The sequence below is a fragment of the Camelus bactrianus genome, chromosome 4 (genome assembly GCF_048773025.1).
Source record: "Camelus bactrianus isolate YW-2024 breed Bactrian camel chromosome 4, ASM4877302v1, whole genome shotgun sequence".
In the NCBI taxonomy this organism is placed as follows: Eukaryota; Metazoa; Chordata; class Mammalia; order Artiodactyla; family Camelidae; genus Camelus; species Camelus bactrianus.
Genome location: NC_133542.1, coordinates 57,420,870 through 57,429,799, shown reverse-complemented (window position 1 = coordinate 57,429,799; position 8,930 = coordinate 57,420,870).

The following is an 8,930-nucleotide window of genomic DNA, read 5'->3' as shown; positions in this document are numbered from 1 at the left end:
GGGAAGTTCTGTGGTCACCGTTGGTGGCCATAGCAAGGCTGTCACATGCGTTCTTTCCCTAAGATCACGCAAAGCTCAGGGCAATGGGCAGAGCTAAGCTTCAACCCTGTGGGTGAAATTATAGACACTCACTCTGACTAGTTTAGAAGTCATTCATAAAACACTACGATGTGTGACCCATGGGTGATTCTTTTAAAATCCTGTATTAGCTATCTTCCAAGCCCTGTCTCTTTTGTTTGCGGATGCTTTCATGAAAAGACCGCTAGTCTCAGGATCAGGATAACTGGATCTAAGCCACCATCAAGCAGGGAAGGTCAGGTATGAACTATGACTGTACAAACCAGCCTTTTGATTTTTGTAAGTGTTACTCCTGCCCAGTGGGTTACATTGCCTTTTCTTTGTCAATATAGCATCACCCCCTCTCCCATTGTAGAATCCTGTATCTTCTATGCCATACTAGCAGACAGGTAAAAGTAGGACAGTTTGTCAAGAAATAAGCAAAATTTTCTGCTTTCAACTTCACCTCTTTATGTACATCAGGTCCTTTCTAGAATCTATCACATTCATTTGAAGTCCCCAGGGGTCAAGGGGAAGGGCAGGAATGTGCACTTGAATTTGCAGTTCAGTCTTTTTTTTTTTTTTTTCAGTTTCACGGTCTTTACCTAAGAAGGTAACAGAAAATATTACTCATTTCAGAAAACTTTTTATGAAAATGTTGAACTTAATTTTCTAACTTCATGGCCTTGAAGTTATAAGCTTGAATTATCTTAAAGATGCATTTACCTGGAAAACCTCATTCTTCAAATCTGCCAGATAAGTGAGGTGTCACTTTATTTTTTTTTAATTTTTCATTGAAATATAGTTGATTTATAATTTTTAATATAGTTTCTGGTGTACAGCAAAGTGATTCAGTTATACTGTGTGTGTGTGTATATATATATATATATTCTTTTTCATATACTTTTTCATTATACATTATTACAAGTTATTGAATATACTTCCCTGTGCTATATAGTAGGACCTTGTTGTTTATCTATTCTGTACATAGTAGTTTGTATCCACCAGTCCCAAATTCCTAGTTTATCCCTCCCTGCTTTTCCCCTTTGGTAACCATTAGTTTGTTTTCTATGTCTGTTGAGTCTCTTTCTATTTTGTAAATAAGTTTATTTCTATCATTTTTTGGATTCTACATAAGTGATATCATATGATATTTGTCTTTCTCTGTCTTACTTCACTCAGTATGATAACCTCGAAGTCCATCCATGTTTCTGCAAATGGCATTATTTCCTTCTTTTTATGGCTGAGTAGTATTCCATCATGTATATGTGTACACACACACACACACACACACACACACACACACACACACACCCCCCACATCTTTATCCAGTCATCTGTCAGTGGAAATTTAGTTTGCTTCCATGTCCTGGCTATTGTAAATAATGCTGCTGTGAACACTGAGGTGCATGTGTCTTTTTGAATTAGAGTTTTCTCTGGATTTATGCCCAGGAGTGGGACTGCTGGATCATATGATAAGTCTATTTTTAGTTTTATAAGGACTCTCCATACTCTTTTCCATAGTGTCTGGACAAATTACATTCCCACCAACGGTGCAGTCGGGTCTTGACTACCTCCATATCTGCCATTATCTTCCTCTCTTGCACCAGCCCCTTCAATCAGCATCTTGCAAAGCCTTGGTTGTAAGCACCGCTCATCACCATCACTGCTTCTAAGGCTCCACCAGGCCCACCAAAGGAGCTGTCTCCTCATACTCCCTAAGCTGTCTAAACAGTCTCTGCCGTGGTTGCCACGGTGCTGCCTCTGGGCACCCCAGCCTCAAGTCCCCAAGCAACACCATGCCCCGCATGGTCATCTTAGAGTCTTGAATAAAATCAGCACTTTCAGTTTTCGTTTGCAGACCTCTCTCTCTGGCATGGTTGTGGAAATAAAACCACAAACTCAGATGTTTTTGTTGAGGGGGTTTGGATCCTGGCTGTCTTACCTTGGGCGTCAACTTAATCTCTCTGTTCCTCATTTCTAAAATGTTTTAGTAATAATAATAATAATAATAATAGCTACATTGTGTAGATGTTTTGATGAGTAAATACTCTTATCCTGAATACCTCTCATTAAGTAAACGCCATTTTTTTTTTAAATCCATTAATTTGAAGGAGAAATATTCCATTCCAACAAGACAGCTCCCCAGACATTAAGCGCATACGAGACACTTACATCCTCTTTTAGAGCGTTTATATTATGGAATTCAAATTCTATTAATTTACAGTATGGGATGACATAGACCTGTGGTACAGGTTGAAGGAAGCCATTGAAAAAACATAGGAAACGTTATGAGTGAAATGTTTAAAGCTACTGAAAAGATCAACCTTTTCAACCACTTTAGAAGCATCTATTAACTGATGTATTAGTAATATGTGGATTGATATATTAATTAAGATGTATACTAAATACTATTAACTGACATGTTAATATACTAATTGATATATTAGGACATATACTAAGTATAATTTGAGGGTTTTTTTTAAAGAAACAACTAAAAGGCTTTCTTTAAGCTAAAATGCAAAATCCACACTGAAAATATGAGTTATATGTTTTAATGCATCAAATAGTATAAATATAAAGATAAAATATAGCAAAGAAAAAACAAATGTTAAGTGTAGAAAAACATAACTGTCGAAAATTTTGGCATCTCTTCTTCATGAGAAATCAAGTAGTCAAAAAATAAATAACATTATGTAGGGAATTTGAGAAATATAACAGGATTGTAAAATTTGAATTCTATAGCATACAGTTATAAATGAACCCTTTTCATAACCCCTGGGGACACTTATTAAAATTAATCATAAAATAATACTCAAAGAAAAATTTCATAAACTTTAAAAAGAAGAAATATATTCTTTCTAAAGTAAAATAGTGCTTCGCTAAACAACTCTTGGGCTATTGGCATTGGGATATTTAGTGACAATGATAACCTTAATATATACAGAATGCTTATAAAATAAGCAGAGAAATCATAAATTATTCTGTTTTTCAGAAAAGATACAATTCATGAATATGAATTTTATAAAAATCAAGCAGATCATAAACCTATAAAAATTTTGAAAATATTTCATCAAAGAGACATTTTAAAAGTTACATTTTGTACCTATTTTGAAGCAAGTGATTTTTTAATATAATATTTAAAGTATCAGTGGAAAAAGCAGAGTGTAAATTAGTATAGCCTTTCTTGGAATCAATTTGAAAATGGTACTTTAAAAGTAAAAGTATTTTGAAACAGAAGTTCTACTTCTAAAAATTTATCATGTGGGGAGACAGTTAAGTATGTAATGCTTATAACTAAGGGATTAGATACAAGGATGTCCATGACAGTGTTGTTTATAAGAATAAGAAGTTGGAAATCTAAATTTTAGACATGTGATTTGTTAATTAAATTATGATATAGTTTTATAGACATAAAAAATCATGTTTCTGAGAAAAGTGACATAGCAATTTATTTATAATACATCATTAATTTTAAAACCTGGTTACTAAGCTCTTGTAGGATATACTCCATTTTTGTTTAACGTGTGAATATAAAACCTGGCTATGCATATGTTCATAGGGATTTTATCGGTTATTTATCTGATTTTTAAATTTCTTCTATCTACTTAACTTTATTTTCTCATCATTCTACACACTTGTACAATGAAAAAACTGTGACTGTTAAAAATTAGAGATGTAACTTTTTAAAAATTATTAATTTGTCTAGGAATTGGTTCTTCAAGTTAGCAGTGCCATCTGCTGATCATCTTGAGAGTATTTCCTTAGAACAACAATGAAATGTTTAGAACTTAGGGAAGAGAGTCGTTATCACAATTAAACATTATAAAAAAAATTAAGAAAAAGAAGAATATATATAGGAGAAATCTTGAGGAATTTACTTAGTGTAAGTTATCTATGGTGCCACTAAAATAGTTTTCAAAATCTGAATTATGGACTCTGTCACTCTTTTATCCCTTCATTTTACTTGGTGGTTTTATCATCTTTAAATCATAGCCATCCTTTTTCATAGAAGTAAAGAGTGAATATGAGTTCCAGCCAAGCATAGCTGCAAGCCAGCAAATTGTAATGAGCAGTAGTTTTGAGGCTCAAGGTAAAGTCATAAATGGGAAAACGAATCAGGTCTGAAGTTGGGGTAAAATAAACATGAAACAAACAAGGGGAAATTGTTTAGAATGTGGTAGAGGAAAAGAATGTGTGGTTGGACCTCTTTTGTATGGCGGAGTGAGCGTCTGACCCAAAGAGGTCTGATAGCTTAGAGGAAACACTGAAAAGAAGATGATATTATAATACCACTGATATTTTTCCATTTTGCCCAGAAGGATGTAATGAAAGATTTGTCAAACGTCTTCTCAACTCCAGACACATTATATGTACAATAATTCCCAAATCTACCCATCCTGTCAAAAAAAAAAATAGTCTAGCTAACCTGATGGTACTTCTTCCCGGGAACCCATGTTCAACTAGCACATCATCTACATAGCTCCAAACTGCCTTTTAAATAACCATCCTACAACACTAGGTAGGTCAGAGTCAAAATTGCTATAATTATCTTACCTAATCCACCTTTCACATTGTGAAATTTGCAGCAGTTGTAGTATCCTTGCAACTGTCCCATGTCCCTTTGATAGCTCAAAGGCCATCAGGGGTGATTCCAAGGTCTCCATGACAACTCCTCTTGGAGCACAGGCCTGAAGACTTAAATATGTCTTTTGCTGTGAAGCATCTCATGCGACTTTGTAGGATTTTTTTTTTTTGCTGTTGAAAAAATACACATTATTTTCAAAGTTACTTTTCCCCCCTTAGATAATTAAATCATGTGAATGCTTTTATTTTTATTTACTTTTGGGGAATGTTTATGTATTGTTTTAATTGAGTTGATGATAATATATTAAAGTCTACCACTTAAAAATAACTGGGGGAATTTAGGGTTGCTAAAGCAACGTTAGTGGTGTAAATTCAAATCTCACAATGTATCTTCCGAAAATAAAAATCGGAATAACAAGAACAAATGAAACCATGCCAAACTCTAGTAGTCGAGAGTGTCCAAACTTCCAATTATGTGTAAAAGTAGAGAAAATAAAAACAAGATACCGGTGAACCATCACTTATACACCTGACAGAAGTGTCCATGGAGAGCAAAAGCCATCTATTAAAAACTGCATGAAAGAGAAAAGAGGGGAACTGGCAGTGGGCCTTAGATTAATCCAGAAATTACTTCCAGAGGAAGAAAACCAACCCTAAGTGTACAAATATTTTTAAAAGAGCTCTTGCCTCATGGAAAGGACTTAAAAATGTACAGAGGATGCAAGGAGGCAATTAGAAAAGAGTATGTTTTGGAGAGATATAAGGGTTAAAAAGATGGGAGGAACACATTATGGAAAATTCAATGTGAATGAGAAAAAGAAGCAAGAGAAGGAAATTTGAGATCCTGCGAGACAAAAGAAATAAAAATATTAAAGAGCACGTAATCATTCTCCTTACCCGCTGTGGAAAAACAAAAGCCATCTAGAAAGAAGTTGTGTTTTGCTATACTGATGGAAGAAGTTGCTTTTGAATTAAGAATCTCATCATCTGCCCCAACACAAACAGTCTTTGTGCAGATTATTATTAAAAGAGAACAGAAATGGAAATCAAAACAGTTTTCTGATAAATTTTTCCTTAAACAGAAGAAAAGCAAAGCAGAAGGAAACTGTAACACAATGTTCCAAACTGAATTAATATTCTCAAACAAGTACTTGGGAACTGAAATTAAAAAAGCACCTTAAATCAAAAATTCAAAAGTCAAGAATAGGAAGAAATGAAATGGGAGTTGATTGTATTCAGTAGAGAAGGAGGGAATCATATAAGAAGTAAACACTAAATTATGGGGCACCCAAGGGAAAAAAGATATGGGTGAAAATTTAATAAAGTGCAATGAATAAAAGTAAGAAAACAACCATGGGAATGAAAAAATAGAATTTTTTAAAGGCCAAAGAAAAATGGTTCAGATGGCATTCAAGCAAAGAAGAACAAATGTATGCATAATTGGAGTTTCAGAAGAAGAAAAATTAAACAACAGAACAGAACTAATACTTAAATGTATAATCTAAGTAAACTTTCTGGAATTAAATAAAACCTGTATTTACATTTTGAAATGATCTACCAGGTACCAGGGGAAATTGACCCCCAATGATCAGTGCTATGACGTATCCTAGTAAAACTATTAGACTTTAAAGATGAAGAAAAAAATTCTCAGGGCCATGAGGTTAAAAAAAAAAATCAAATAATCTACAAGAATAAGATAATTAGAGTAGCATCCCATTTCTTAGAAAAACATACAGCAAGGCATCAATGAGGCATACTTTCCAAAAAGGTCAGGAAAGGATGTGCAAACCAAGAGTGGTACAAAGCCAAGCTATCTCAAGTATGCAAGAGATCAGGCCGTTCTGTATTCAGTAGCCTTTCTGGAGGGATTCACTAGAGAATGTGCATCTCCTAACCAAGATATGACTGTTGAAGCCAGAAAAATAAAAGACGATACGCAATTCATGTACTCAGTTGTAGATCTAAGTAAGACTAGAGTACAATAAAAATGAGGACAATGGTGGTAGAATAGTATGCTTTACGCAATGTAAGTTATGTGTTGTACCTTTGACAAGTGTAAATAATGCAACTAAAAATATGAGGGGAGAAAGGAGAGCAAGAGGAAAGCAGAATAATTTTGTTAACTTTTTATACATGTAGCGAATAGGTGAGAATGGATACCAGAAAAAACTAACAAAGGATTGAGTGAAAGGTTAAATAAGGAAACAGGAGACTAACGGCATTAAAAATAATGTAAGAATAAAGATAATCACTACAACGTTCTAAACAGCGAGAAAATGTTTAAAAGGTAAAAGAGCAAAGAAAAAATATATATAGAAAAATCTCTGCAAATGTAACAATAATAATTACAAAATGATAGACTTGAGATCACAAATATCAGATTTATGGTAGATCTTAATTAGTGGGTATTATTGCATTTTGTGATGTCATTGAATTTATATAATACATCTCCCCTTGATGGACATTTATTTTAATTCATTTATTTTTTTAAATGCCTCACTGTTACAAACATGTTTTCGTGAGAAAATTATTCTGTTAGGATTAGTTCTGAAAATAATTTTTCTTTTATAATATTCCCAATATATTGTTAACTGAAAACAAGTTGCAAAATTTCTGTGAAGCAGATAATAGAAAAATTATACAATTGTCAAGTAAACCCAGGAGCTTGTGCAAACATCAATAAAATGAACAAAATTCTAATAACCTAATGGATAATAAGAAAAACACAATTGTTCTTATGAAGGATAAATGGGACACACTACAGAAAAGGAAGAAATAATGTTTAAGTGGGAGACATAAAGTAAAAGAGTATAATTCAAAATGATAGACTATAGGTGAGCAAAAAAGATGGAAATAGTCACATCACCTAGAGGTATGGTGGCAGGTTAGGAAGGAATTTTGAATTTGGCTAAAACCAATAGGATATTCCAGAAGAACGATAATAACAAGGGAGGGTAAACATTTTAAGAAGTCGTCTAGAAGAAAACTCAACTGTAGATCATTATCTAAAATCCCAGGATGAGGTCTGAAGCACAGGAGAGCTGGCAGCTCATAGCCAAGGTCAAAACTCCATTTTCCTGGAAATAAAGAGGTTTTCTCCTGCACCTACTCCCGTGACCAGATGAATTCAGGATACAACTGTCACAGACCAGGGCCACACAAAGTCCAGCTCTGTGGTTCCCCCGGCTGCAGAACTGATTATTTGTGATGGTATTTGCTGCTAAGTTAACATTTTTCTGAGGTAGTGCTTTTAGATTACATGTAAGTTTCACGTACCAGGCTGCCCAGAGGGTGTATCATTTATGTGACCCTTCATGCATAATAGCACATGACAACACAGTCACCCACTTTTTATATTAACAATGGGCCAGAGCTGTTTCTAATAAAACAGTTGCAATTATTGTCGTCACGGTCACCACTATGTCTTATGAGGAGTTTTATGTGATAACACAAGTGAAAAAATCTCCATAAACCATGAATGTACGAATGTTAGTGTTTATTGACATCATCTGTTACTAACTGCTGAAGTTTAACCTTCTGCAAATGGGAGGAGATGGATAATTCATTTGGTCTTGGGGATGGGGTCTTGATCCACCAAGGTAATAGCTCAGAGAACAAATACAAAACTCGTCTAAGAAAAATACCAAGCCCCCAGACCTGAGCATTCATACTCCTCTCACATAAAAATCTGGAAATGGAAGGCGCTTCAATTGAAGTCCTTCACAGTTAAGCCTTTGAGCCACTGGAGGGCAGCAGAGACAGAATTTTAATATACAAACTTAATTTAACAGTCATAACACCAATTGATGGATTTATTCCTTTCACACATAATGAGTGCTTATTATGTGCAAGGTGTTTACCTTTCATTATGACCAAAGTCATATGTAAACGTTTTCATTAACTATTTCTATTGTGAAAGAACATTTGACAGACATTTCTATTTGAATCCCTACTGTATCTAGTATGGACTAAAATGTACATTTTTTTTGCATAGTACAATGGAGAAGTCATAAAATGATAGAATTTTAAAGATAGCAGGAAAAGTCACAGAACACCCACATCACTAGTCTCTTTTGACCAGTGTCGTCTTTCCTGCTCTTTCCTGTGTGTAAAAGTGTGTATTGGTTTTCTTTTGACCTGCTCATTGTCAATGTTTAGAAAACTAGCAAAAAGTAAAAAAAAAAAAAAAAAAGTGAAATTCAACCAGAGAGAACTATTGTTAGCGTTTTGCTGCAATTCTTCCCAGTCAAATATGCATGGATGTATGTTTATTTAGTTCATAGATA